This window comes from Garra rufa, unplaced genomic scaffold, assembly GCF_049309525.1.
Source record: "Garra rufa unplaced genomic scaffold, GarRuf1.0 hap1_unplaced_002, whole genome shotgun sequence".
NCBI classification, from domain to species: Eukaryota; Metazoa; Chordata; class Actinopteri; order Cypriniformes; family Cyprinidae; genus Garra; species Garra rufa.
In genome coordinates, this window is record NW_027394277.1 from 8009514 (window position 1) to 8034967 (window position 25454).

A 25454-nucleotide genomic window follows, 5' to 3' on the forward strand; every position below is an offset into this window, starting at 1 on the left:
TGTAAGGGAGGGAGACAACTTCTCTTGGGAACCTCACTCTAACAAACCTTGTACCATCCTCAATGTTAGTGCCCGGATACAGCCTTCGTTTCATTTTTGACACGGGTAGAACACCCCATCCATTCAATTTTCCTAAAATTTCTTCATCATCCAGGTAGACAGGCAAATGCATGAAAGAAACAACATAGTCTCTGTTTTGAAGTTTTTTTACCTCACATACTGTCCCTTTTATTTTCAGTCCATCCATCAAAGCGTCACACATTTCTTCTTTTTCCAGAGTCAGTTCATATTCTTTGCTTTGTCTTGGTCGCACCGCTAAAATTTTTCCTCCTCCGATCTGTTCAGCCACAGCTTTGATAACGTCCACCCCTTTTGCGTCATTTGCCTCTTCCACATTAATAATCACCGTTGCTTCTTTCAAATACCTCCGTTTTTCCAAAACTCCTTTTCTTTCCAAATTAGGTCCAGCTCGTTGTCGTTGTCGTTTTTCCAGTCCAGTGTCATTGACCATTCCAGTTTCTCCCGCCAGTCCAGTATCGTTAACCATGCTTGTCTCTCCAGCCAGTCCAAAGTCGTTTGCCATAAATCCATCCATTGTTTATCAAAAAAAGAAAAAAAATACTAACCACCTTCCAGCCAGCAAACTGCTGCTGTCAGGTGGTTATAAAACTGACAAAAAAATAAAATAAAACACTAATTAAATGATGCAAAACAAACAAACAAAAAACACAAAATGGTGGAGAGCCTTTCTCTCCCTACTGCAGCCAAACCGTGTAAACAACTCACTAGCTCCCTCTAGTGCGCCAAAGGTGGTATGGCCGTAAGCGAGGGCTGCTCCAAAAAGTGGGCCATTTAAAGATCAGCCTCCGTAAAAGCCAGCATATTATATAAATAGTGAAGAAAAGGCAAAAGCTTACAGCACCTGGTATTCCCAGGCGGTCTCCCATCCAAGTGTAACAATCGGCCTTATCAGCCGAGTTACAAGACTAAAATGGGGTCAGATTTAACTGTGAGAGATGACTAGTGGTTAAAAGAATGAGACATAAAAGAAGATTGGTTTAAATAGATTTGGTTTATTTACAAGGTTCACATAAAAGACTTTAAAACAACACGATAAAACGAGGTAAACGCTGTTAAAAGAATACAGTTCATTTGTCCATACCCTAAAAACAGTCCAAGAATCCCAGTGTGTTGATAAGTCCAATGTGAGTGTCCACCGGTGTATATACAATCCACAGAAAGTGTAATCCAAAGTTTGCAGGTGGTGAATGGAAAGGTGAGCTCTAAAATTAGCAACTCCTCAATCCAACAGTTTGGTGACTGTCCTTTGTTTGTCATGCTGCTCTCTTATACAGTTGTACTTCCTGCTTCCTGTCATGTGTCTAGTCACATGGCAGGCCAACCATCCATTTTTTAAAGACACACACTCACTTAAAATGTTAAGAGTAATAAAATGGCCTAAAAAACATGTAAAACACTTAAAACTCTATAATACATTTAAATGATTGTAATAAATAGAGCGGTAAAACACGTCTTTCTAAAAGCCAGCATATTATATAAATAGTGAAGAAAAGGCAAAAGCTTACAGCACCTGGTATTCCCAGGCGGTCTCCCATCCAAGTACTAAGCAGGCCCGACGCTGCTTAGCTTCCGAGATCAGACGAGATCGGGCGCTCTCAGCGCGGTATGGCCGTAAGCGAGGGCTGCTCCAAAAAGTGGGCCATTTAAAGATCAGCCTCCGTAAAAGCCAGCATATTATATAAATAGTGAAGAAAAGGCAAAAGCTTACAGCACCTGGTATTCCCAGGCGGTCTCCCATCCAAGTGTAACAATCGGCCTTATCAGCCGAGTTACAAGACTAAAATGGGGTCAGATTTAACTGTGAGAGATGACTAGTGGTTAAAAGAATGAGACATAAAAGAAGATTGGTTTAAATAGATTTGGTTTATTTACAAGGTTCACATAAAAGACTTTAAAACAACACGATAAAACGAGGTAAACGCTGTTAAAAGAATACAGTTAATTTGTCCATACCCTAAAAACAGTCCAAGAATCCCAGTGTGTTGATAAGTCCAATGTGAGTGTCCACCGGTGTATATACAATCCACAGAAAGTGTAATCCAAAGTTTGCAGGTGGTGAATGGAAAGGTGAGCTCTAAAATTAGCAACTCCTCAATCCAACAGTTTGGTGACTGTCCTTTGTTTGTCATGCTGCTCTCTTATACAGTTGTACTTCCTGCTTCCTGTCATGTGTCTAGTCACATGGCAGGCCAACCATCCATTTTTTAAAGACACACACTCACTTAAAATGTTAAGAGTAATAAAATGGCCTAAAAAACATGTAAAACACTTAAAACTCTATAATACATTTAAATGATTGTAATAAATAGAGCGGTAAAACACGTCTTTCTAAAAGCCAGCATATTATATAAATAGTGAAGAAAAGGCAAATGCTTACAGCACCTGGTATTCCCAGGCGGTCTCCCATCCAAGTACTAAGCAGGCCCGACGCTGCTTAGCTTCCGAGATCAGACGAGATCGGTCGCTCTCAACGCGGTATGGCCGTAAGCGAGGGCTGCTCCAAAAAGTGGGCTATTTAAAGATCAGCCTCCGTAAAAGCCAGCATATTATATAAATAGTGAAGAAAAGGCAAAAGCTTACAGCACCTGGTATTCCCAGGCGGTCTCCCATAAAAGTGTAACAATCGGCCTTATCAGCCGAGTTACAAGACTAAAATGGGATCAGATTTAACTGTGAGAGATGACTAGTGGTTAAAAGAATGAGACATAAAAGAAGATTGGTTTAAATAGATTTGGTTTATTTACAAGGTTCACATAAAAGACTTTAAAACAACACGATAAAACGAGGTAAACGCTGTTAAAAGAATACAGTTCATTTGTCCATACCCTAAAAACAGTCCAAGAATCCCAGTGTGTTGATAAGTCCAATGTGAGTGTCCACCGGTGTATATACAATCCACAGAAAGTGTAATCCAAAGTTTGCAGGTGGTGAATGGAAAGGTGAGCTCTAAAATTAGCAACTCCTCAATCCAACAGTTTGGTGACTGTCCTTTGTTTGTCATGCTGCTCTCTTATACAGTTGTACTTCCTGCTTCCTGTCATGTGTCTAGTCACATGGCAGGCCAACCATCCATTTTTTAAAGACACACACTCACTTAAAATGTTAAGAGTAATAAAATGGCCTAAAAAACATGTAAAACACTTAAAACTCTATAATACATTTAAATGATTGTAATAAATAGAGCGGTAAAACACGTCTTTCTAAAAGCCAGCATATTATATAAATAGTGAAGAAAAGGCAAAAGCTTACAGCACCTGGTATTCCCAGGCGGTCTCCCATCCAAGTACTAAGCAGGCCCGACGCTGCTTAGCTTCCGAGATCAGACGAGATCGGGCGCTCTCAGCGCGGTATGGCCGTAAGCGAGGGCTGCTCCAAAAAGTGGGCTATTTAAAGATCAGCCTCCGTAAAAGCCAGCATATTATATAAATAGTGAAGAAAAGGCAAAAGCTTACAGCACCTGGTATTCCCAGGCGGTCTCCCATCCAAGTACTAAGCAGGCCCGACGCTGCTTAGCTTCCGAGATCAGACGAGATCGGGCGCTCTCAGCGCGGTATGGCCGTAAGCGAGGGCTGCTCCAAAAAGTGGGCTATTTAAAGATCAGCCTCCGTAAAAGCCAGCATATTATATAAATAGTGAAGAAAAGGCAAAAGCTTACAGCACCTGGTATTCCCAGGCGGTCTCCCATCCAAGTGTAACAATCGGCCTTATCAGCCGAGTTACAAGACTAAAATGGGGTCAGATTTAACTGTGAGAGATGACTAGTGGTTAAAAGAATGAGACATAAAAGAAGATTGGTTTAAATAGATTTGGTTTATTTACAAGGTTCACATAAAAGACTTTAAAACAACACGATAAAACGAGGTAAACGCTGTTAAAAGAATACAGTTAATTTGTCCATACCCTAAAAACAGTCCAAGAATCCCAGTGTGTTGATAAGTCCAATGTGAGTGTCCACCGGTGTATATACAATCCACAGAAAGTGTAATCCAAAGTTTGCAGGTGGTGAATGGAAAGGTGAGCTCTAAAATTAGCAACTCCTCAATCCAACAGTTTGGTGACTGTCCTTTGTTTGTCATGCTGCTCTCTTATACAGTTGTACTTCCTGCTTCCTGTCATGTGTCTAGTCACATGGCAGGCCAACCATCCATTTTTTAAAGACACACACTCACTTAAAATGTTAAGAGTAATAAAATGGCCTAAAAAACATGTAAAACACTTAAAACTCTATAATACATTTAAATGATTGTAATAAATAGAGCGGTAAAACACGTCTTTCTAAAAGCCAGCATATTATATAAATAGTGAAGAAAAGGCAAAAGCTTACAGCACCTGGTATTCCCAGGCGGTCTCCCATCCAAGTACTAAGCAGGCCCGACGCTGCTTAGCTTCCGAGATCAGACGAGATCGGGCGCTCTCAGCGCGGTATGGCCGTAAGCGAGGGCTGCTCCAAAAAGTGGGCTATTTAAAGATCAGCCTACGTAAAAGCCAGCATATTATATAAATAGTGAAGAAAAGGCAAAAGCTTACAGCACCTGGTATTCCCAGGCGGTCTCCCATCCAAGTGTAACAATCGGCCTTATCAGCCGAGTTACAAGACTAAAATGGGGTCAGATTTAACTGTGAGAGATGACTAGTGGTTAAAAGAATGAGACATAAAAGAAGATTGGTTTAAATAGATTTGGTTTATTTACAAGGTTCACATAAAAGACTTTAAAACAACACGATAAAACGAGGTAAACGCTGTTAAAAGAATACAGTTCATTTGTCCATACCCTAAAAACAGTCCAAGAATCCCAGTGTGTTGATAAGTCCAATGTGAGTGTCCACCGGTGTATATACAATCCACAGAAAGTGTAATCCAAAGTTTGCAGGTGGTGAATGGAAAGGTGAGCTCTAAAATTAGCAACTCCTCAATCCAACAGTTTGGTGACTGTCCTTTGTTTGTCATGCTGCTCTCTTATACAGTTGTACTTCCTGCTTCCTGTCATGTGTCTAGTCACATGGCAGGCCAACCATCCATTTTTTAAAGACACACACTCACTTAAAATGTTAAGAGTAATAAAATGGCCTAAAAAACATGTAAAACACTTAAAACTCTATAATACATTTAAATGATTGTAATAAATAGAGCGGTAAAACACGTCTTTCTAAAAGCCAGCATATTATATAAATAGTGAAGAAAAGGCAAAAGCTTACAGCACCTGGTATTCCCAGGCGGTCTCCCATCCAAGTACTAAGCAGGCCCGACGCTGCTTAGCTTCCGAGATCAGACGAGATCGGGCGCTCTCAGCGCGGTATGGCCGTAAGCGAGGGCTGCTCCAAAAAGTGGGCCATTTAAAGATCAGCCTCCGTAAAAGCCAGCATATTATATAAATAGTGAAGAAAAGGCAAAAGCTTACAGCACCTGGTATTCCCAGGCGGTCTCCCATCCAAGTACTAAGCAGGCCCGACGCTGCTTAGCTTCCGAGATCAGACGAGATCGGGCGCTCTCAGCGCGGTATGGCCGTAAGCGAGGGCTGCTCCAAAAAGTGGGCTATTTAAAGATCAGCCTCCGTAAAAGCCAGCATATTATATAAATAGTGAAGAAAAGGCAAAAGCTTACAGCACCTGGTATTCCCAGGCGGTCTCCCATCCAAGTGTAACAATCGGCCTTATCAGCCGAGTTACAAGACTAAAATGGGGTCAGATTTAACTGTGAGAGATGACTAGTGGTTAAAAGAATGAGACATAAAAGAAGATTGGTTTAAATAGATTTGGTTTATTTACAAGGTTCACATAAAAGACTTTAAAACAACACGATAAAACGAGGTAAACGCTGTTAAAAGAATACAGTTAATTTGTCCATACCCTAAAAACAGTCCAAGAATCCCAGTGTGTTGATAAGTCCAATGTGAGTGTCCACCGGTGTATATACAATCCACAGAAAGTGTAATCCAAAGTTTGCAGGTGGTGAATGGAAAGGTGAGCTCTAAAATTAGCAACTCCTCAATCCAACAGTTTGGTGACTGTCCTTTGTTTGTCATGCTGCTCTCTTATACAGTTGTACTTCCTGCTTCCTGTCATGTGTCTAGTCACATGGCAGGCCAACCATCCATTTTTTAAAGACACACACTCACTTAAAATGTTAAGAGTAATAAAATGGCCTAAAAAACATGTAAAACACTTAAAACTCTATAATACATTTAAATGATTGTAATAAATAGAGCGGTAAAACACGTCTTTCTAAAAGCCAGCATATTATATAAATAGTGAAGAAAAGGCAAAAGCTTACAGCACCTGGTATTCCCAGGCGGTCTCCCATCCAAGTACTAAGCAGGCCCGACGCTGCTTAGCTTCCGAGATCAGACGAGATCGGGCGCTCTCAGCGCGGTATGGCCGTAAGCGAGGGCTGCTCCAAAAAGTGGGCTATTTAAAGATCAGCCTCCGTAAAAGCCAGCATATTATATAAATAGTGAAGAAAAGGCAAAAGCTTACAGCACCTGGTATTCCCAGGCGGTCTCCCATCCAAGTGTAACAATCGGCCTTATCAGCCGAGTTACAAGACTAAAATGGGGTCAGATTTAACTGTGAGAGATGACTAGTGGTTAAAAGAATGAGACATAAAAGAAGATTGGTTTAAATAGATTTGGTTTATTTACAAGGTTCACATAAAAGACTTTAAAACAACACGATAAAACGAGGTAAACGCTGTTAAAAGAATACAGTTCATTTGTCCATACCCTAAAAACAGTCCAAGAATCCCAGTGTGTTGATAAGTCCAATGTGAGTGTCCACCGGTGTATATACAATCCACAGAAAGTGTAATCCAAAGTTTGCAGGTGGTGAATGGAAAGGTGAGCTCTAAAATTAGCAACTCCTCAATCCAACAGTTTGGTGACTGTCCTTTGTTTGTCATGCTGCTCTCTTATACAGTTGTACTTCCTGCTTCCTGTCATGTGTCTAGTCACATGGCAGGCCAACCATCCATTTTTTAAAGACACACACTCACTTAAAATGTTAAGAGTAATAAAATGGCCTAAAAAACATGTAAAACACTTAAAACTCTATAATACATTTAAATGATTGTAATAAATAGAGCGGTAAAACACGTCTTTCTAAAAGCCAGCATATTATATAAATAGTGAAGAAAAGGCAAAAGCTTACAGCACCTGGTATTCCCAGGCGGTCTCCCATCCAAGTACTAAGCAGGCCCGACGCTGCTTAGCTTCCGAGATCAGACGAGATCGGGCGCTCTCAGCGCGGTATGGCCGTAAGTGAGGGCTGCTCCAAAAAGTGGGCCATTTAAAGATCAGCCTCCGTAAAAGCCAGCATATTATATAAATAGTGAAGAAAAGGCAAAAGCTTACAGCACCTGGTATTCCCAGGCGGTCTCCCATCCAAGTACTAAGCAGGCCCGACGCTGCTTAGCTTCCGAGATCAGACGAGATCGGGCGCTCTCAGCGCGGTATGGCCGTAAGCGAGGGCTGCTCCAAAAAGTGGGCTATTTAAAGATCAGCCTCCGTAAAAGCCAGCATATTATATAAATAGTGAAGAAAAGGCAAAAGCTTACAGCACCTGGTATTCCCAGGCGGTCTCCCATCCAAGTGTAACAATCGGCCTTATCAGCCGAGTTACAAGACTAAAATGGGGTCAGATTTAACTGTGAGAGATGACTAGTGGTTAAAAGAATGAGACATAAAAGAAGATTGGTTTAAATAGATTTGGTTTATTTACAAGGTTCACATAAAAGACTTTAAAACAACACGATAAAACGAGGTAAACGCTGTTAAAAGAATACAGTTAATTTGTCCATACCCTAAAAACAGTCCAAGAATCCCAGTGTGTTGATAAGTCCAATGTGAGTGTCCACCGGTGTATATACAATCCACAGAAAGTGTAATCCAAAGTTTGCAGGTGGTGAATGGAAAGGTGAGCTCTAAAATTAGCAACTCCTCAATCCAACAGTTTGGTGACTGTCCTTTGTTTGTCATGCTGCTCTCTTATACAGTTGTACTTCCTGCTTCCTGTCATGTGTCTAGTCACATGGCAGGCCAACCATCCATTTTTTAAAGACACACACTCACTTAAAATGTTAAGAGTAATAAAATGGCCTAAAAAACATGTAAAACACTTAAAACTCTATAATACATTTAAATGATTGTAATAAATAGAGCGGTAAAACACGTCTTTCTAAAAGCCAGCATATTATATAAATAGTGAAGAAAAGGCAAAAGCTTACAGCACCTGGTATTCCCAGGCGGTCTCCCATCCAAGTACTAAGCAGGCCCGACGCTGCTTAGCTTCCGAGATCAGACGAGATCGGGCGCTCTCAGCGCGGTATGGCCGTAAGCGAGGGCTGCTCCAAAAAGTGGGCTATTTAAAGATCAGCCTCCGTAAAAGCCAGCATATTATATAAATAGTGAAGAAAAGGCAAAAGCTTACAGCACCTGGTATTCCCAGGCGGTCTCCCATCCAAGTGTAACAATCGGCCTTATCAGCCGAGTTACAAGACTAAAATGGGGTCAGATTTAACTGTGAGAGATGACTAGTGGTTAAAAGAATGAGACATAAAAGAAGATTGGTTTAAATAGATTTGGTTTATTTACAAGGTTCACATAAAAGACTTTAAAACAACACGATAAAACGAGGTAAACGCTGTTAAAAGAATACAGTTCATTTGTCCATACCCTAAAAACAGTCCAAGAATCCCAGTGTGTTGATAAGTCCAATGTGAGTGTCCACCGGTGTATATACAATCCACAGAAAGTGTAATCCAAAGTTTGCAGGTGGTGATTGGAAAGGTGAGCTCTAAAATTAGCAACTCCTCAATCCAACAGTTTGGTGACTGTCCTTTGTTTGTCATGCTGCTCTCTTATACAGTTGTACTTCCTGCTTCCTGTCATGTGTCTAGTCACATGGCAGGCCAACCATCCATTTTTTAAAGACACACACTCACTTAAAATGTTAAGAGTAATAAAATGGCCTAAAAAACATGTAAAACACTTAAAACTCTATAATACATTTAAATGATTGTAATAAATAGAGCGGTAAAACACGTCTTTCTAAAAGCCAGCATATTATATAAATAGTGAAGAAAAGGCAAAAGCTTACAGCACCTGGTATTCCCAGGCGGTCTCCCATCCAAGTACTAAGCAGGCCCGACGCTGCTTAGCTTCCGAGATCAGACGAGATCGGGCGCTCTCAGCGCGGTATGGCCGTAAGCGAGGGCTGCTCCAAAAAGTGGGCCATTTAAAGATCAGCCTCCGTAAAAGCCAGCATATTATATAAATAGTGAAGAAAAGGCAAAAGCTTACAGCACCTGGTATTCCCAGGCGGTCTCCCATCCAAGTACTAAGCAGGCCCGACGCTGCTTAGCTTCCGAGATCAGACGAGATCGGGCGCTCTCAGCGCGGTATGGCCGTAAGCGAGGGCTGCTCCAAAAAGTGGGCTATTTAAAGATCAGCCTCCGTAAAAGCCAGCATATTATATAAATAGTGAAGAAAAGGCAAAAGCTTACAGCACCTGGTATTCCCAGGCGGTCTCCCATCCAAGTGTAACAATCGGCCTTATCAGCCGAGTTACAAGACTAAAATGGGGTCAGATTTAACTGTGAGAGATGACTAGTGGTTAAAAGAATGAGACATAAAAGAAGATTGGTTTAAATAGATTTGGTTTATTTACAAGGTTCACATAAAAGACTTTAAAACAACACGATAAAACGAGGTAAACGCTGTTAAAAGAATACAGTTCATTTGTCCATACCCTAAAAACAGTCCAAGAATCCCAGTGTGTTGATAAGTCCAATGTGAGTGTCCACCGGTGTATATACAATCCACAGAAAGTGTAATCCAAAGTTTGCAGGTGGTGAATGGAAAGGTGAGCTCTAAAATTAGCAACTCCTCAATCCAACAGTTTGGTGACTGTCCTTTGTTTGTCATGCTGCTCTCTTATACAGTTGTACTTCCTGCTTCCTGTCATGTGTCTAGTCACATGGCAGGCCAACCATCCATTTTTTAAAGACACACACTCACTTAAAATGTTAAGAGTAATAAAATGGCCTAAAAAACATGTAAAACACTTAAAACTCTATAATACATTTAAATGATTGTAATAAATAGAGCGGTAAAACACGTCTTTTTAAAAGCCAGCATATTATATAAATAGTGAAGAAAAGGCAAAAGCTTACAGCACCTGGCATTCCCAGGCGGTCTCCCATCCAAGTACTAAGCAGGCCCGACGCTGCTTAGCTTCCGAGATCAGACGAGATCGGGCGCTCTCAGCGCGGTATGGCCGTAAGCGAGGGCTGCTCCAAAAAGTGGGCCATTTAAAGATCAGCCTCCGTAAAAGCCAGCATATTATATAAATAGTGAAGAAAAGGCAAAAGCTTACAGCACCTGGTATTCCCAGGCGGTCTCCCATCCAAGTACTAAGCAGGCCCGACGCTGCTTAGCTTCCGAGATCAGACGAGATCGGGCGCTCTCAGCGCGGTATGGCCGTAAGCGAGGGCTGCTCCAAAAAGTGGGCTATTTAAAGATCAGCCTCCGTAAAAGCCAGCATATTATATAAATAGTGAAGAAAAGGCAAAAGCTTACAGCACCTGGTATTCCCAGGCGGTCTCCCATCCAAGTGTAACAATCGGCCTTATCAGCCGAGTTACAAGACTAAAATGGGGTCAGATTTAACTGTGAGAGATGACTAGTGGTTAAAAGAATGAGACATAAAAGAAGATTGGTTTAAATAGATTTGGTTTATTTACAAGGTTCACATAAAAGACTTTAAAACAACACGATAAAACGAGGTAAACGCTGTTAAAAGAATACAGTTCATTTGTCCATACCCTAAAAACAGTCCAAGAATCCCAGTGTGTTGATAAGTCCAATGTGAGTGTCCACCGGTGTATATACAATCCACAGAAAGTGTAATCCAAAGTTTGCAGGTGGTGAATGGAAAGGTGAGCTCTAAAATTAGCAACTCCTCAATCCAACAGTTTGGTGACTGTCCTTTGTTTGTCATGCTGCTCTCTTATACAGTTGTACTTCCTGCTTCCTGTCATGTGTCTAGTCACATGGCAGGCCAACCATCCATTTTTTAAAGACACACACTCACTTAAAATGTTAAGAGTAATAAAATGGCCTAAAAAACATGTAAAACACTTAAAACTCTATAATACATTTAAATGATTGTAATAAATAGAGCGGTAAAACACGTCTTTCTAAAAGCCAGCATATTATATAAATAGTGAAGAAAAGGCAAAAGCTTACAGCACCTGGTATTCCCAGGCGGTCTCCCATCCAAGTACTAAGCAGGCCCGACGCTGCTTAGCTTCCGAGATCAGACGAGATCGGGCGCTCTCAGCGCGGTATGGCCGTAAGCGAGGGCTGCTCCAAAAAGTGGGCCATTTAAAGATCAGCCTCCGTAAAAGCCAGCATATTATATAAATAGTGAAGAAAAGGCAGAAGCTTACAGCACCTGGTATTCCCAGGCGGTCTCCCATCCAAGTACTAAGCAGGCCCGACGCTGCTTAGCTTCCGAGATCAGACGAGATCGGGCGCTCTCAGCGCGGTATGGCCGTAAGCGAGGGCTGCTCCAAAAAGTGGGCTATTTAAAGATCAGCCTCCGTAAAAGCCAGCATATTATATAAATAGTGAAGAAAAGGCAAAAGCTTACAGCACCTGGTATTCCCAGGCGGTCTCCCATCCAAGTGTAACAATCGGCCTTATCAGCCGAGTTACAAGACTAAAATGGGGTCAGATTTAACTGTGAGAGATGACTAGTGGTTAAAAGAATGAGACATAAAAGAAGATTGGTTTAAATAGATTTGGTTTATTTACAAGGTTCACATAAAAGACTTTAAAACAACACGATAAAACGAGGTAAACGCTGTTAAAAGAATACAGTTCATTTGTCCATACCCTAAAAACAGTCCAAGAATCCCAGTGTGTTGATAAGTCCAATGTGAGTGTCCACCGGTGTATATACAATCCACAGAAAGTGTAATCCAAAGTTTGCAGGTGGTGATTGGAAAGGTGAGCTCTAAAATTAGCAACTCCTCAATCCAACAGTTTGGTGACTGTCCTTTGTTTGTCATGCTGCTCTCTTATACAGTTGTACTTCCTGCTTCCTGTCATGTGTCTAGTCACATGGCAGGCCAACCATCCATTTTTTAAAGACACACACTCACTTAAAATGTTAAGAGTAATAAAATGGCCTAAAAAACATGTAAAACACTTAAAACTCTATAATACATTTAAATGATTGTAATAAATAGAGCGGTAAAACACGTCTTTCTAAAAGCCAGCATATTATATAAATAGTGAAGAAAAGGCAAAAGCTTACAGCACCTGGTATTCCCAGGCGGTCTCCCATCCAAGTACTAAGCAGGCCCGACGCTGCTTAGCTTCCGAGATCAGACGAGATCGGGCGCTCTCAGCGCGGTATGGCCGTAAGCGAGGGCTGCTCCAAAAAGTGGGCCATTTAAAGATCAGCCTCCGTAAAAGCCAGCATATTATATAAATAGTGAAGAAAAGGCAAAAGCTTACAGCACCTGGTATTCCCAGGCGGTCTCCCATCCAAGTACTAAGCAGGCCCGACGCTGCTTAGCTTCCGAGATCAGACGAGATCGGGCGCTCTCAGCGCGGTATGGCCGTAAGCGAGGGCTGCTCCAAAAAGTGGGCTATTTAAAGATCAGCCTCCGTAAAAGCCAGCATATTATATAAATAGTGAAGAAAAGGCAAAAGCTTACAGCACCTGGTATTCCCAGGCGGTCTCCCATCCAAGTGTAACAATCGGCCTTATCAGCCGAGTTACAAGACTAAAATGGGGTCAGATTTAACTGTGAGAGATGACTAGTGGTTAAAAGAATGAGACATAAAAGAAGATTGGTTTAAATAGATTTGGTTTATTTACAAGGTTCACATAAAAGACTTTAAAACAACACGATAAAACGAGGTAAACGCTGTTAAAAGAATACAGTTCATTTGTCCATACCCTAAAAACAGTCCAAGAATCCCAGTGTGTTGATAAGTCCAATGTGAGTGTCCACCGGTGTATATACAATCCACAGAAAGTGTAATCCAAAGTTTGCAGGTGGTGAATGGAAAGGTGAGCTCTAAAATTAGCAACTCCTCAATCCAACAGTTTGGTGACTGTCCTTTGTTTGTCATGCTGCTCTCTTATACAGTTGTACTTCCTGCTTCCTGTCATGTGTCTAGTCACATGGCAGGCCAACCATCCATTTTTTAAAGACACACACTCACTTAAAATGTTAAGAGTAATAAAATGGCCTAAAAAACATGTAAAACACTTAAAACTCTATAATACATTTAAATGATTGTAATAAATAGAGCGGTAAAACACGTCTTTCTAAAAGCCAGCATATTATATAAATAGTGAAGAAAAGGCAAAAGCTTACAGCACCTGGTATTCCCAGGCGGTCTCCCATCCAAGTACTAAGCAGGCCCGACGCTGCTTAGCTTCCGAGATCAGACGAGATCGGGCGCTCTCAGCGCGGTATGGCCGTAAGCGAGGGCTGCTCCAAAAAGTGGGCCATTTAAAGATCAGCCTCCGTAAAAGCCAGCATATTATATAAATAGTGAAGAAAAGGCAAAAGCTTACAGCACCTGGTATTCCCAGGCGGTCTCCCATAAAAGTGTAACAATCGGCCTTATCAGCCGAGTTACAAGACTAAAATGGGATCAGATTTAACTGTGAGAGATGACTAGTGGTTAAAAGAATGAGACATAAAAGAAGATTGGTTTAAATAGATTTGGTTTATTTACAAGGTTCACATAAAAGACTTTAAAACAACACGATAAAACGAGGTAAACGCTGTTAAAAGAATACAGTTCATTTGTCCATACCCTAAAAACAGTCCAAGAATCCCAGTGTGTTGATAAGTCCAATGTGAGTGTCCACCGGTGTATATACAATCCACAGAAAGTGTAATCCAAAGTTTGCAGGTGGTGATTGGAAAGGTGAGCTCTAAAATTAGCAACTCCTCAATCCAACAGTTTGGTGACTGTCCTTTGTTTGTCATGCTGCTCTCTTATACAGTTGTACTTCCTGCTTCCTGTCATGTGTCTAGTCACATGGCAGGCCAACCATCCATTTTTTAAAGACACACACTCACTTAAAATGTTAAGAGTAATAAAATGGCCTAAAAAACATGTAAAACACTTAAAACTCTATAATACATTTAAATGATTGTAATAAATAGAGCGGTAAAACACGTCTTTCTAAAAGCCAGCATATTATATAAATAGTGAAGAAAAGGCAAAAGCTTACAGCACCTGGTATTCCCAGGCGGTCTCCCATCCAAGTACTAAGCAGGCCCGACGCTGCTTAGCTTCCGAGATCAGACGAGATCGGGCGCTCTCAGCGCGGTATGGCCGTAAGCGAGGGCTGCTCCAAAAAGTGGGCCATTTAAAGATCAGCCTCCGTAAAAGCCAGCATATTATATAAATAGTGAAGAAAAGGCAAAAGCTTACAGCACCTGGTATTCCCAGGCGGTCTCCCATCCAAGTACTAAGCAGGCCCGACGCTGCTTAGCTTCCGAGATCAGACGAGATCGGGCGCTCTCAGCGCGGTATGGCCGTAAGCGAGGGCTGCTCCAAAAAGTGGGCTATTTAAAGATCAGCCTCCGTAAAAGCCAGCATATTATATAAATAGTGAAGAAAAGGCAAAAGCTTACAGCACCTGGTATTCCCAGGCGGTCTCCCATCCAAGTGTAACAATCGGCCTTATCAGCCGAGTTACAAGACTAAAATGGGGTCAGATTTAACTGTGAGAGATGACTAGTGGTTAAAAGAATGAGACATAAAAGAAGATTGGTTTAAATAGATTTGGTTTATTTACAAGGTTCACATAAAAGACTTTAAAACAACACGATAAAACGAGGTAAACGCTGTTAAAAGAATACAGTTCATTTGTCCATACCCTAAAAACAGTCCAAGAATCCCAGTGTGTTGATAAGTCCAATGTGAGTGTCCACCGGTGTATATACAATCCACAGAAAGTGTAATCCAAAGTTTGCAGGTGGTGAATGGAAAGGTGAGCTCTAAAATTAGCAACTCCTCAATCCAACAGTTTGGTGACTGTCCTTTGTTTGTCATGCTGCTCTCTTATACAGTTGTACTTCCTGCTTCCTGTCATGTGTCTAGTCACATGGCAGGCCAACCATCCATTTTTTAAAGACACACACTCACTTAAAATGTTAAGAGTAATAAAATGGCCTAAAAAACATGTAAAACACTTAAAACTCTATAATACATTTAAATGATTGTAATAAATAGAGCGGTAAAACACGTCTTTCTAAAAGCCAGCATATTATATAAATAGTGAAGAAAAGGCAAAAGCTTACAGCACCTGGTATTCCCAGGCGGTCTCCCATCCAAGTACTAAGCAGGCCCGACGCTGCTTAGCTTCCGAGATCAGACGAGATCGGGCGCTCTCAGCGCGGTATGGCCGTAAGCGAGGGCTGCTCCAAAAAGTGGGCCATTTAAAGATCAGCCTCCGTAAAAGCCAGTATATTATATAAATAGTGAAGAAAAGGCAGAAGCTTACAGCACCTTGTATTCCCAGGCGGTCTCCCATCCAAGTACTAAGCAGGCCCGACGCTGCTTAGCTTCCGAGATCAGACGAGATCTGGCGCTCTCAGCGCGGTATGGCCGTAAGCGAGGGCTGCTCCAAAAAGTGGGCTATTTAAAGATCAGCCTCCGTAAAAGCCAGCATATTATATAAATAGTGAAGAAAAGGCAAAAGCTTACAGCACCTGGTATTCCCAGGCGGTCTCCCATCCAAGTGTAACAATCGGCCTTATCAGCCGAGTTACAAGACTAAAATGGGGTCAGATTTAACTGTGAGAGATGACTAGTGGTTAAAAGAATGAGACATAAAAGAAGATTGGTTTAAATAGATTTGGTTTATTTACAAGGTTCACATAAAAGACTTTAAAACAACACGATAAAACGAGGTAAACGCTGTTAAAAGAATACAGTTCATTTGTCCATACCCTAAAAACAGTCCAAGAATCCCAGTGTGTTGATAAGTCCAATGTGAGTGTCCACCGGTGTATATACAATCCACAGAAAGTGTAATCCAAAGTTTGCAGGTGGTGAATGGAAAGGTGAGCTCTAAAATTAGCAACTCCTCAATCCAACAGTTTGGTGACTGTCCTTTGTTTGTCATGCTGCTCTCTTATACAGTTGTACTTCCTGCTTCCTGTCATGTGTCTAGTCACATGGCAGGCCAACCATCCATTTTTTAAAGACACACACTCACTTAAAATGTTAAGAGTAATAAAATGGCCTAAAAAACATGTAAAACACTTAAAACTCTATAATACATTTAAATGATTGTAATAAATAGAGCGGTAAAACACGTCTTTCTAAAAGCCAGCATATTATATAAATAGTGAAGAAAAGGCAAAAGCTTACAGCACCTGGTATTCCCAGGCGGTCTCCCATCCAAGTACTAAGCAGGCCCGACGCTGCTTAGCTTCCGAGATCAGACGAGATCGGGCGCTCTCAGCGCGGTATGGCCGTAAGCGAGGGCTGCTCCAAAAAGTGGGCCATTTAAAGATCAGCCTCCGTAAAAGCCAGCATATTATATAAATAGTGAAGAAAAGGCAAAAGCTTACAGCACCTGGTATTCCCAGGCGGTCTCCCATCCAAGTACTAAGCAGGCCCGACGCTGCTTAGCTTCCGAGATCAGACGAGATCGGGCGCTCTCAGCGCGGTATGGCCGTAAGCGAGGGCTGCTCCAAAAAGTGGGCTATTTAAAGATCAGCCTCCGTAAAAGCCAGCATATTATATAAATAGTGAAGAAAAGGCAAAAGCTTACAGCACCTGGTATTCCCAGGCGGTCTCCCATCCAAGTGTAACAATCGGCCTTATCAGCCGAGTTACAAGACTAAAATGGGGTCAGATTTAACTGTGAGAGATGACTAGTGGTTAAAAGAATGAGACATAAAAGAAGATTGGTTTAAATAGATTTGGTTTATTTACAAGGTTCACATAAAAGACTTTAAAACAACACGATAAAACGAGGTAAACGCTGTTAAAAGAATACAGTTCATTTGTCCATACCCTAAAAACAGTCCAAGAATCCCAGTGTGTTGATAAGTCCAATGTGAGTGTCCACCGGTGTATATACAATCCACAGAAAGTGTAATCCAAAGTTTGCAGGTGGTGAATGGAAAGGTGAGCTCTAAAATTAGCAACTCCTCAATCCAACAGTTTGGTGACTGTCCTTTGTTTGTCATGCTGCTCTCTTATACAGTTGTACTTCCTGCTTCCTGTCATGTGTCTAGTCACATGGCAGGCCAACCATCCATTTTTTAAAGACACACACTCACTTAAAATGTTAAGAGTAATAAAATGGCCTAAAAAACATGTAAAACACTTAAAACTCTATAATACATTTAAATGATTGTAATAAATAGAGCGGTAAAACACGTCTTTCTAAAAGCCAGCATATTATATAAATAGTGAAGAAAAGGCAAAAGCTTACAGCACCTGGTATTCCCAGGCGGTCTCCCATCCAAGTACTAAGCAGGCCCGACGCTGCTTAGCTTCCGAGATCAGACGAGATCGGGCGCTCTCAGCGCGGTATGGCCGTAAGCGAGGGCTGCTCCAAAAAGTGGGCCATTTAAAGATCAGCCTCCGTAAAAGCCAGCATATTATATAAATAGTGAAGAAAAGGCAAAAGCTTACAGCACCTGGTATTCCCAGGCGGTCTCCCATAAAAGTGTAACAATCGGCCTTATCAGCCGAGTTACAAGACTAAAATGGGATCAGATTTAACTGTGAGAGATGACTAGTGGTTAAAAGAATGAGACATAAAAGAAGATTGGTTTAAATAGATTTGGTTTATTTACAAGGTTCACATAAAAGACTTTAAAACAACACGATAAAACGAGGTAAACGCTGTTAAAAGAATACAGTTCATTTGTCCATACCCTAAAAACAGTCCAAGAATCCCAGTGTGTTGATAAGTCCAATGTGAGTGTCCACCGGTGTATATACAATCCACAGAAAGTGTAATCCAAAGTTTGCAGGTGGTGATTGGAAAGGTGAGCTCTAAAATTAGCAACTCCTCAATCCAACAGTTTGGTGACTGTCCTTTGTTTGTCATGCTGCTCTCTTATACAGTTGTACTTCCTGCTTCCTGTCATGTGTCTAGTCACATGGCAGGCCAACCATCCATTTTTTAAAGACACACACTCACTTAAAATGTTAAGAGTAATAAAATGGCCTAAAAAACATGTAAAACACTTAAAACTCTATAATACATTTAAATGATTGTAATAAATAGAGCGGTAAAACACGTCTTTCTAAAAGCCAGCATATTATATAAATAGTGAAGAAAAGGCAAAAGCTTACAGCACCTGGTATTCCCAGGCGGTCTCCCATCCAAGTACTAAGCAGGCCCGACGCTGCTTAGCTTCCGAGATCAGACGAGATCGGGCGCTCTCAGCGCGGTATGGCCGTAAGCGAGGGCTGCTCCAAAAAGTGGGCCATTTAAAGATCAGCCTCCGTAAAAGCCAGCATATTATATAAATAGTGAAGAAAAGGCAAAAGCTTACAGCACCTGGTATTCCCAGGCGGTCTCCCATCCAAGTACTAAGCAGGCCCGACGCTGCTTAGCTTCCGAGATCAGACGAGATCGGGCGCTCTCAGCGCGGTATGGCCGTAAGCGAGGGCTGCTCCAAAAAGTGGGCTATTTAAAGATCAGCCTCCGTAAAAGCCAGCATATTATATAAATAGTGAAGAAAAGGCAAAAGCTTACAGCACCTGGTATTCCCAGGCGGTCTCCCATCCAAGTGTAACAATCGGCCTTATCAGCCGAGTTACAAGACTAAAATGGGGTCAGATTTAACTGTGAGAGATGACTAGTGGTTAAAAGAATGAGACATAAAAGAAGATTGGTTTAAATAGATTTGGTTTATTTACAAGGTTCACATAAAAGACTTTAAAACAACACGATAAAACGAGGTAAACGCTGTTAAAAGAATACAGTTCATTTGTCCATACCCTAAAAACAGTCCAAGAATCCCAGTGTGTTGATAAGTCCAATGTGAGTGTCCACCGGTGTATATACAATCCACAGAAAGTGTAATCCAAAGTTTGCAGGTGGTGAATGGAAAGGTGAGCTCTAAAATTAGCAACTCCTCAATCCAACAGTTTGGTGACTGTCCTTTGTTTGTCATGCTGCTCTCTTATACAGTTGTACTTCCTGCTTCCTGTCATGTGTCTAGTCACATGGCAGGCCAACCATCCATTTTTTAAAGACACACACTCACTTAAAATGTTAAGAGTAATAAAATGGCCTAAAAAACATGTAAAACACTTAAAACTCTATAATACATTTAAATGATTGTAATAAATAGAGCGGTAAAACACGTCTTTCTAAAAGCCAGCATATTATATAAATAGTGAAGAAAAGGCAAAAGCTTACAGCACCTGGTATTCCCAGGCGGTCTCCCATCCAAGTACTAAGCAGGCCCGACGCTGCTTAGCTTCCGAGATCAGACGAGATCGGGCGCTCTCAGCGCGGTATGGCCGTAAGCGAGGGCTGCTCCAAAAAGTGGGCCATTTAAAGATCAGCCTCCGTAAAAGCCAGTATATTATATAAATAGTGAAGAAAAGGCAGAAGCTTACAGCACCTTGTATTCCCAGGCGGTCTCCCATCCAAGTACTAAGCAGGCCCGACGCTGCTTAGCTTCCGAGATCAGACGAGATCTGGCGCTCTCAGCGCGGTATGGCCGTAAGCGAGGGCTGCTCCAAAAAGTGGGCTATTTAAAGATCAGCCTCCGTAAAAGCCAGCATATTATATAAATAGTGAAGAAAAGGCAAAAGCTTACAGCACCTGGTATTCCCAGGCGGTCTCCCATCCAAGTGTAACAATCGGCCTTATCAGCCGAGTTACAAGACTAAAATGGGGTCAGATTTAACTGTGAGAGATGACTAGTGGTTAAAAGAATGAGACATAAAAGAAGATTGGTTTAAATAGATTTGGTTTATTTACAAGGTTCACATAAAAGACTTTAAAACAACACGATAAAACGAGGTAAACGCTGTTAAAAGAATACAGTTCATTTGTCCATACCCTAAAAACAGTCCAAGAATCCCAGTGTGTTGATAAGTCCAATGTGAGTGTCCACCGGTGTATATACAATCCACAGAAAGTGTAATCCAAAGTTTGCAGGTGGTGAATGGAAAGGTGAGCTCTAAAATTAGCAACTCCTCAATCCAACAGTTTGGTGACTGTCCTTTGTTTGTCATGCTGCTCTCTTATACAGTTGTACTTCCTGCTTCCTGTCATGTGTCTAGTCACATGGCAGGCCAACCATCCATTTTTTAAAGACACACACTCACTTAAAATGTTAAGAGTAATAAAATGGCCTAAAAAACATGTAAAACACTTAAAACTCTATAATACATTTAAATGATTGTAATAAATAGAGCGGTAAAACACGTCTTTCTAAAAGCCAGCATATTATATAAATAGTGAAGAAAAGGCAAAAGCTTACAGCACCTGGTATTCCCAGGCGGTCTCCCATCCAAGTACTAAGCAGGCCCGACGCTGCTTAGCTTCCGAGATCAGACGAGATCGGGCGCTCTCAGCGCGGTATGGCCGTAAGCGAGGGCTGCTCCAAAAAGTGGGCCATTTAAAGATCAGCCTCCGTAAAAGCCAGCATATTATATAAATAGTGAAGAAAAGGCAAAAGCTTACAGCACCTGGTATTCCCAGGCGGTCTCCCATCCAAGTACTAAGCAGGCCCGACGCTGCTTAGCTTCCGAGATCAGACGAGATCGGGCGCTCTCAGCGCGGTATGGCCGTAAGCGAGGGCTGCTCCAAAAAGTGGGCTATTTAAAGATCAGCCTCCGTAAAAGCCAGCATATTATATAAATAGTGAAGAAAAGGCAAAAGCTTACAGCACCTGGTATTCCCAGGCGGTCTCCCATCCAAGTGTAACAATCGGCCTTATCAGCCGAGTTACAAGACTAAAATGGGGTCAGATTTAACTGTGAGAGATGACTAGTGGTTAAAAGAATGAGACATAAAAGAAGATTGGTTTAAATAGATTTGGTTTATTTACAAGGTTCACATAAAAGACTTTAAAACAACACGATAAAACGAGGTAAACGCTGTTAAAAGAATACAGTTAATTTGTCCATACCCTAAAAACAGTCCAAGAATCCCAGTGTGTTGATAAGTCCAATGTGAGTGTCCACCGGTGTATATACAATCCACAGAAAGTGTAATCCAAAGTTTGCAGGTGGTGAATGGAAAGGTGAGCTCTAAAATTAGCAACTCCTCAATCCAACAGTTTGGTGACTGTCCTTTGTTTGTCATGCTGCTCTCTTATACAGTTGTACTTCCTGCTTCCTGTCATGTGTCTAGTCACATGGCAGGCCAACCATCCATTTTTTAAAGACACACACTCACTTAAAATGTTAAGAGTAATAAAATGGCCTAAAAAACATGTAAAACACTTAAAACTCTATAATACATTTAAATGATTGTAATAAATAGAGCGGTAAAACACGTCTTTCTAAAAGCCAGCATATTATATAAATAGTGAAGAAAAGGCAAAAGCTTACAGCACCTGGTATTCCGAGGCGGTCTCCCATCCAAGTACTAAGCAGGCCCGACGCTGCTTAGCTTCCGATATCAGACGAGATCGGGCGCTCTCAGCGCGGTATGGCCGTAAGCGAGGGCTGCTCCAAAAAGTGGGCCATTTAAAGATCAGCCTCCGTAAAAGCCAGCATATTATATAAATAGTGAAGAAAAGGCAAAAGCTTACAGCACCTGGTATTCCCAGGCGGTCTCCCATAAAAGTGTAACAATCGGCCTTATCAGCCGAGTTACAAGACTAAAATGGGATCAGATTTAACTGTGAGAGATGACTAGTGGTTAAAAGAATGAGACATAAAAGAAGATTGGTTTAAATAGATTTGGTTTATTTACAAGGTTCACATAAAAGACTTTAAAACAACACGATAAAACGAGGTAAACGCTGTTAAAAGAATACAGTTCATTTGTCCATACCCTAAAAACAGTCCAAGAATCCCAGTGTGTTGATAAGTCCAATGTGAGTGTCCACCGGTGTATATACAATCCACAGAAAGTGTAATCCAAAGTTTGCAGGTGGTGATTGGAAAGGTGAGCTCTAAAATTAGCAACTCCTCAATCCAACAGTTTGGTGACTGTCCTTTGTTTGTCATGCTGCTCTCTTATACAGTTGTACTTCCTGCTTCCTGTCATGTGTCTAGTCACATGGCAGGCCAACCATCCATTTTTTAAAGACACACACTCACTTAAAATGTTAAGAGTAATAAAATGGCCTAAAAAACATGTAAAACACTTAAAACTCTATAATACATTTAAATGATTGTAATAAATAGAGCGGTAAAACACGTCTTTCTAAAAGCCAGCATATTATATAAATAGTGAAGAAAAGGCAAAAGCTTACAGCACCTGGTATTCCCAGGCGGTCTCCCATCCAAGTACTAAGCAGGCCCGACGCTGCTTAGCTTCCGAGATCAGACGAGATCGGGCGCTCTCAGCGCGGTATGGCCGTAAGCGAGGGCTGCTCCAAAAAGTGGGCCATTTAAAGATCAGCCTCCGTAAAAGCCAGCATATTATATAAATAGTGAAGAAAAGGCAAAAGCTTACAGCACCTGGTATTCCCAGGCGGTCTCCCATCCAAGTACTAAGCAGGCCCGACGCTGCTTAGCTTCCGAGATCAGACGAGATCGGGCGCTCTCAGCGCGGTATGGCCGTAAGCGAGGGCTGCTCCAAAAAGTGGGCTATTTAAAGATCAGCCTCCGTAAAAGCCAGCATATTATATAAATAGTGAAGAAAAGGCAAAAGCTTACAGCACCTGGTATTCCCAGGCGGTCTCCCATCCAAGTGTAACAATCGGCCTTATCAGCCGAGTTACAAGACTAAAATGGGGTCAGATTTAACTGTGAGAGATGACTAGTGGTTAAAAGAATGAGACATAAAAGAAGATTGGTTTAAATAGATTTGGTTTATTTACAAGGTTCACATAAAAGACTTTAAAACAACACGATAAAACGAGGTAAACGCTGTTAAAAGAATACAGTTCATTTGTCCATACCCTAAAAACAGTCCAAGAATCCCAGTGTGTTGATAAGTCCAATGTGAGTGTCCACCGGTGTATATACAATCCACAGAAAGTGTAATCCAAAGTTTGCAGGTGGTGAATGGAAAGGTGAGCTCTAAAATTAGCAACTCCTCAATCCAACAGTTTGGTGACTGTCCTTTGTTTGTCATGCTGCTCTCTTATACAGTTGTACTTCCTGCTTCCTGTCATGTGTCTAGTCACATGGCAGGCCAACCATCCATTTTTTAAAGACACACACTCACTTAAAATGTTAAGAGTAATAAAATGGCCTAAAAAACATGTAAAACACTTAAAACTCTATAATACATTTAAATGATTGTAATAAATAGAGCGGTAAAACACGTCTTTCTAAAAGCCAGCATATTATATAAATAGTGAAGAAAAGGCAAAAGCTTACAGCACCTGGTATTCCCAGGCGGTCTCCCATCCAAGTACTAAGCAGGCCCGACGCTGCTTAGCTTCCGAGATCAGACGAGATCGGGCGCTCTCAGCGCGGTATGGCCGTAAGCGAGGGCTGCTCCAAAAAGTGGGCCATTTAAAGATCAGCCTCCGTAAAAGCCAGTATATTATATAAATAGTGAAGAAAAGGCAGAAGCTTACAGCACCTTGTATTCCCAGGCGGTCTCCCATCCAAGTACTAAGCAGGCCCGACGCTGCTTAGCTTCCGAGATCAGACGAGATCGGGCGCTCTCAGCGCGGTATGGCCGTAAGCGAGGGCTGCTCCAAAAAGTGGGCTATTTAAAGATCAGCCTCCGTAAAAGCCAGCATATTATATAAATAGTGAAGAAAAGGCAAAAGCTTACAGCACCTGGTATTCCCAGGCGGTCTCCCATCCAAGTGTAACAATCGGCCTTATCAGCCGAGTTACAAGACTAAAATGGGGACAGATTTAACTGTGAGAGATGACTAGTGGTTAAAAGAATGAGACATAAAAGAAGATTGGTTTAAATAGATTTGGTTTATTTACAAGGTTCACATAAAAGACTTTAAAACAACACGATAAAACGAGGTAAACGCTGTTAAAAGAATACAGTTCATTTGTCCATACCCTAAAAACAGTCCAAGAATCCCAGTGTGTTGATAAGTCCAATGTGAGTGTCCACCGGTGTATATACAATCCACAGAAAGTGTAATCCAAAGTTTGCAGGTGGTGATTGGAAAGGTGAGCTCTAAAATTAGCAACTCCTCAATCCAACAGTTTGGTGACTGTCCTTTGTTTGTCATGCTGCTCTCTTATACAGTTGTACTTCCTGCTTCCTGTCATGTGTCTAGTCACATGGCAGGCCAACCATCCATTTTTTAAAGACACACACTCACTTAAAATGTTAAGAGTAATAAAATGGCCTAAAAAACATGTAAAACACTTAAAACTCTATAATACATTTAAATGATTGTAATAAATAGAGCGGTAAAACACGTCTTTCTAAAAGCCAGCATATTATATAAATAGTGAAGAAAAGGCAAAAGCTTACAGCACCTGGTATTCCCAGGCGGTCTCCCATCCAAGTACTAAGCAGGCCCGACGCTGCTTAGCTTCCGAGATCAGACGAGATCGGGCGCTCTCAGCGCAGTATGGCCGTAAGCGAGGGCTGCTCCAAAAAGTGGGCCATTTAAAGATCAGCCTCCGTAAAAGCCAGCATATTATATAAATAGTGAAGAAAAGGCAAAAGCTTACAGCACCTGGTATTCCCAGGCGGTCTCCCATCCAAGTACTAAGCAGGCCCGACGCTGCTTAGCTTCCGAGATCAGACGAGATCTGGCGCTCTCAGCGCGGTATGGCCGTAAGCGAGGGCTGCTCCAAAAAGTGGGCTATTTAAAGATCAGCCTCCGTAAAAGCCAGCATATTATATAAATAGTGAAGAAAAGGCAAAAGCTTACAGCACCTGGTATTCCCAGGCGGTCTCCCATCCAAGTGTAACAATCGGCCTTATCAGCCGAGTTACAAGACTAAAATGGGGTCAGATTTAACTGTGAGAGATGACTAGTGGTTAAAAGAATGAGACATAAAAGAAGATTGGTTTAAATAGATTTGGTTTATTTACAAGGTTCACATAAAAGACTTTAAAACAACACGATAAAACGAGGTAAACGCTGTTAAAAGAATACAGTTCATTTGTCCATACCCTAAAAACAGTCCAAGAATCCCAGTGTGTTGATAAGTCCAATGTGAGTGTCCACCGGTGTATATACAATCCACAGAAAGTGTAATCCAAAGTTTGCAGGTGGTGAATGGAAAGGT

At 41.5% G+C, this 25454-nt stretch overlaps 40 non-coding genes across 40 annotated transcripts; all 40 read right to left on the reverse strand.

Annotated features, from left to right (window-relative positions):
• Positions 1-1579: 1579 nt before the first annotated feature.
• Positions 1580-1698, reverse strand: LOC141305799 (5S ribosomal RNA). The gene has a single exon (XR_012344763.1). It is a non-coding gene; the product is annotated as a 5S ribosomal RNA (ribosomal RNA).
• A 753-nt stretch (positions 1699-2451) lies between these two features.
• Positions 2452-2570, reverse strand: LOC141307553 (5S ribosomal RNA). Its single transcript, XR_012346505.1, has one exon. It is a non-coding gene; the product is annotated as a 5S ribosomal RNA (ribosomal RNA).
• Positions 2571-3323: 753 nt separating this feature from the next.
• Positions 3324-3442, reverse strand: LOC141305800 (5S ribosomal RNA). The gene has a single exon (XR_012344764.1). It is a non-coding gene; the product is annotated as a 5S ribosomal RNA (ribosomal RNA).
• An 84-nt stretch (positions 3443-3526) lies between these two features.
• LOC141305803 (5S ribosomal RNA) lies at positions 3527-3645 on the reverse strand. The gene has a single exon (XR_012344765.1). It is a non-coding gene; the product is annotated as a 5S ribosomal RNA (ribosomal RNA).
• A 753-nt stretch (positions 3646-4398) lies between these two features.
• Positions 4399-4517, reverse strand: LOC141305804 (5S ribosomal RNA). Its single transcript, XR_012344766.1, has one exon. It is a non-coding gene; the product is annotated as a 5S ribosomal RNA (ribosomal RNA).
• Positions 4518-5270: 753 nt separating this feature from the next.
• On the reverse strand, positions 5271-5389 carry LOC141305805 (5S ribosomal RNA). The gene has a single exon (XR_012344767.1). It is a non-coding gene; the product is annotated as a 5S ribosomal RNA (ribosomal RNA).
• An 84-nt stretch (positions 5390-5473) lies between these two features.
• LOC141305806 (5S ribosomal RNA) lies at positions 5474-5592 on the reverse strand. The gene has a single exon (XR_012344768.1). It is a non-coding gene; the product is annotated as a 5S ribosomal RNA (ribosomal RNA).
• A 753-nt stretch (positions 5593-6345) lies between these two features.
• Positions 6346-6464, reverse strand: LOC141305807 (5S ribosomal RNA). Its single transcript, XR_012344769.1, has one exon. It is a non-coding gene; the product is annotated as a 5S ribosomal RNA (ribosomal RNA).
• Positions 6465-7217: 753 nt separating this feature from the next.
• LOC141307086 (5S ribosomal RNA) lies at positions 7218-7336 on the reverse strand. The gene has a single exon (XR_012346041.1). It is a non-coding gene; the product is annotated as a 5S ribosomal RNA (ribosomal RNA).
• An 84-nt stretch (positions 7337-7420) lies between these two features.
• Positions 7421-7539, reverse strand: LOC141305808 (5S ribosomal RNA). The gene has a single exon (XR_012344771.1). It is a non-coding gene; the product is annotated as a 5S ribosomal RNA (ribosomal RNA).
• Positions 7540-8292: 753 nt separating this feature from the next.
• Positions 8293-8411, reverse strand: LOC141305810 (5S ribosomal RNA). Its single transcript, XR_012344773.1, has one exon. It is a non-coding gene; the product is annotated as a 5S ribosomal RNA (ribosomal RNA).
• Positions 8412-9164: 753 nt separating this feature from the next.
• Positions 9165-9283, reverse strand: LOC141305811 (5S ribosomal RNA). The gene has a single exon (XR_012344774.1). It is a non-coding gene; the product is annotated as a 5S ribosomal RNA (ribosomal RNA).
• An 84-nt stretch (positions 9284-9367) lies between these two features.
• On the reverse strand, positions 9368-9486 carry LOC141305812 (5S ribosomal RNA). Its single transcript, XR_012344775.1, has one exon. It is a non-coding gene; the product is annotated as a 5S ribosomal RNA (ribosomal RNA).
• A 753-nt stretch (positions 9487-10239) lies between these two features.
• LOC141306681 (5S ribosomal RNA) lies at positions 10240-10358 on the reverse strand. Its single transcript, XR_012345638.1, has one exon. It is a non-coding gene; the product is annotated as a 5S ribosomal RNA (ribosomal RNA).
• An 84-nt stretch (positions 10359-10442) lies between these two features.
• On the reverse strand, positions 10443-10561 carry LOC141305814 (5S ribosomal RNA). Its single transcript, XR_012344776.1, has one exon. It is a non-coding gene; the product is annotated as a 5S ribosomal RNA (ribosomal RNA).
• Positions 10562-11314: 753 nt separating this feature from the next.
• Positions 11315-11433, reverse strand: LOC141305815 (5S ribosomal RNA). Its single transcript, XR_012344777.1, has one exon. It is a non-coding gene; the product is annotated as a 5S ribosomal RNA (ribosomal RNA).
• Positions 11434-11517: 84 nt separating this feature from the next.
• LOC141305816 (5S ribosomal RNA) lies at positions 11518-11636 on the reverse strand. Its single transcript, XR_012344778.1, has one exon. It is a non-coding gene; the product is annotated as a 5S ribosomal RNA (ribosomal RNA).
• Positions 11637-12389: 753 nt separating this feature from the next.
• On the reverse strand, positions 12390-12508 carry LOC141305817 (5S ribosomal RNA). Its single transcript, XR_012344779.1, has one exon. It is a non-coding gene; the product is annotated as a 5S ribosomal RNA (ribosomal RNA).
• An 84-nt stretch (positions 12509-12592) lies between these two features.
• Positions 12593-12711, reverse strand: LOC141305818 (5S ribosomal RNA). The gene has a single exon (XR_012344780.1). It is a non-coding gene; the product is annotated as a 5S ribosomal RNA (ribosomal RNA).
• Positions 12712-13464: 753 nt separating this feature from the next.
• Positions 13465-13583, reverse strand: LOC141305819 (5S ribosomal RNA). The gene has a single exon (XR_012344782.1). It is a non-coding gene; the product is annotated as a 5S ribosomal RNA (ribosomal RNA).
• A 753-nt stretch (positions 13584-14336) lies between these two features.
• On the reverse strand, positions 14337-14455 carry LOC141305820 (5S ribosomal RNA). The gene has a single exon (XR_012344783.1). It is a non-coding gene; the product is annotated as a 5S ribosomal RNA (ribosomal RNA).
• Positions 14456-14539: 84 nt separating this feature from the next.
• Positions 14540-14658, reverse strand: LOC141305822 (5S ribosomal RNA). The gene has a single exon (XR_012344785.1). It is a non-coding gene; the product is annotated as a 5S ribosomal RNA (ribosomal RNA).
• A 753-nt stretch (positions 14659-15411) lies between these two features.
• On the reverse strand, positions 15412-15530 carry LOC141305823 (5S ribosomal RNA). Its single transcript, XR_012344786.1, has one exon. It is a non-coding gene; the product is annotated as a 5S ribosomal RNA (ribosomal RNA).
• Positions 15531-15614: 84 nt separating this feature from the next.
• Positions 15615-15733, reverse strand: LOC141307668 (5S ribosomal RNA). The gene has a single exon (XR_012346619.1). It is a non-coding gene; the product is annotated as a 5S ribosomal RNA (ribosomal RNA).
• A 753-nt stretch (positions 15734-16486) lies between these two features.
• On the reverse strand, positions 16487-16605 carry LOC141305825 (5S ribosomal RNA). Its single transcript, XR_012344787.1, has one exon. It is a non-coding gene; the product is annotated as a 5S ribosomal RNA (ribosomal RNA).
• Positions 16606-16689: 84 nt separating this feature from the next.
• LOC141305826 (5S ribosomal RNA) lies at positions 16690-16808 on the reverse strand. Its single transcript, XR_012344788.1, has one exon. It is a non-coding gene; the product is annotated as a 5S ribosomal RNA (ribosomal RNA).
• A 753-nt stretch (positions 16809-17561) lies between these two features.
• LOC141305827 (5S ribosomal RNA) lies at positions 17562-17680 on the reverse strand. The gene has a single exon (XR_012344789.1). It is a non-coding gene; the product is annotated as a 5S ribosomal RNA (ribosomal RNA).
• Positions 17681-18433: 753 nt separating this feature from the next.
• LOC141305828 (5S ribosomal RNA) lies at positions 18434-18552 on the reverse strand. Its single transcript, XR_012344790.1, has one exon. It is a non-coding gene; the product is annotated as a 5S ribosomal RNA (ribosomal RNA).
• Positions 18553-18636: 84 nt separating this feature from the next.
• LOC141305829 (5S ribosomal RNA) lies at positions 18637-18755 on the reverse strand. The gene has a single exon (XR_012344791.1). It is a non-coding gene; the product is annotated as a 5S ribosomal RNA (ribosomal RNA).
• Positions 18756-19508: 753 nt separating this feature from the next.
• LOC141305830 (5S ribosomal RNA) lies at positions 19509-19627 on the reverse strand. The gene has a single exon (XR_012344793.1). It is a non-coding gene; the product is annotated as a 5S ribosomal RNA (ribosomal RNA).
• Positions 19628-19711: 84 nt separating this feature from the next.
• LOC141307669 (5S ribosomal RNA) lies at positions 19712-19830 on the reverse strand. Its single transcript, XR_012346620.1, has one exon. It is a non-coding gene; the product is annotated as a 5S ribosomal RNA (ribosomal RNA).
• A 753-nt stretch (positions 19831-20583) lies between these two features.
• On the reverse strand, positions 20584-20702 carry LOC141305831 (5S ribosomal RNA). Its single transcript, XR_012344794.1, has one exon. It is a non-coding gene; the product is annotated as a 5S ribosomal RNA (ribosomal RNA).
• An 84-nt stretch (positions 20703-20786) lies between these two features.
• On the reverse strand, positions 20787-20905 carry LOC141305832 (5S ribosomal RNA). The gene has a single exon (XR_012344795.1). It is a non-coding gene; the product is annotated as a 5S ribosomal RNA (ribosomal RNA).
• Positions 20906-21658: 753 nt separating this feature from the next.
• On the reverse strand, positions 21659-21777 carry LOC141307609 (5S ribosomal RNA). Its single transcript, XR_012346561.1, has one exon. It is a non-coding gene; the product is annotated as a 5S ribosomal RNA (ribosomal RNA).
• A 753-nt stretch (positions 21778-22530) lies between these two features.
• Positions 22531-22649, reverse strand: LOC141305834 (5S ribosomal RNA). Its single transcript, XR_012344797.1, has one exon. It is a non-coding gene; the product is annotated as a 5S ribosomal RNA (ribosomal RNA).
• Positions 22650-22733: 84 nt separating this feature from the next.
• On the reverse strand, positions 22734-22852 carry LOC141305836 (5S ribosomal RNA). The gene has a single exon (XR_012344798.1). It is a non-coding gene; the product is annotated as a 5S ribosomal RNA (ribosomal RNA).
• A 753-nt stretch (positions 22853-23605) lies between these two features.
• Positions 23606-23724, reverse strand: LOC141305837 (5S ribosomal RNA). The gene has a single exon (XR_012344799.1). It is a non-coding gene; the product is annotated as a 5S ribosomal RNA (ribosomal RNA).
• Positions 23725-23808: 84 nt separating this feature from the next.
• LOC141307432 (5S ribosomal RNA) lies at positions 23809-23927 on the reverse strand. The gene has a single exon (XR_012346385.1). It is a non-coding gene; the product is annotated as a 5S ribosomal RNA (ribosomal RNA).
• A 753-nt stretch (positions 23928-24680) lies between these two features.
• On the reverse strand, positions 24681-24799 carry LOC141307047 (5S ribosomal RNA). The gene has a single exon (XR_012346003.1). It is a non-coding gene; the product is annotated as a 5S ribosomal RNA (ribosomal RNA).
• Positions 24800-24883: 84 nt separating this feature from the next.
• LOC141307399 (5S ribosomal RNA) lies at positions 24884-25002 on the reverse strand. Its single transcript, XR_012346352.1, has one exon. It is a non-coding gene; the product is annotated as a 5S ribosomal RNA (ribosomal RNA).
• Positions 25003-25454: the final 452 nt, after the last annotated feature.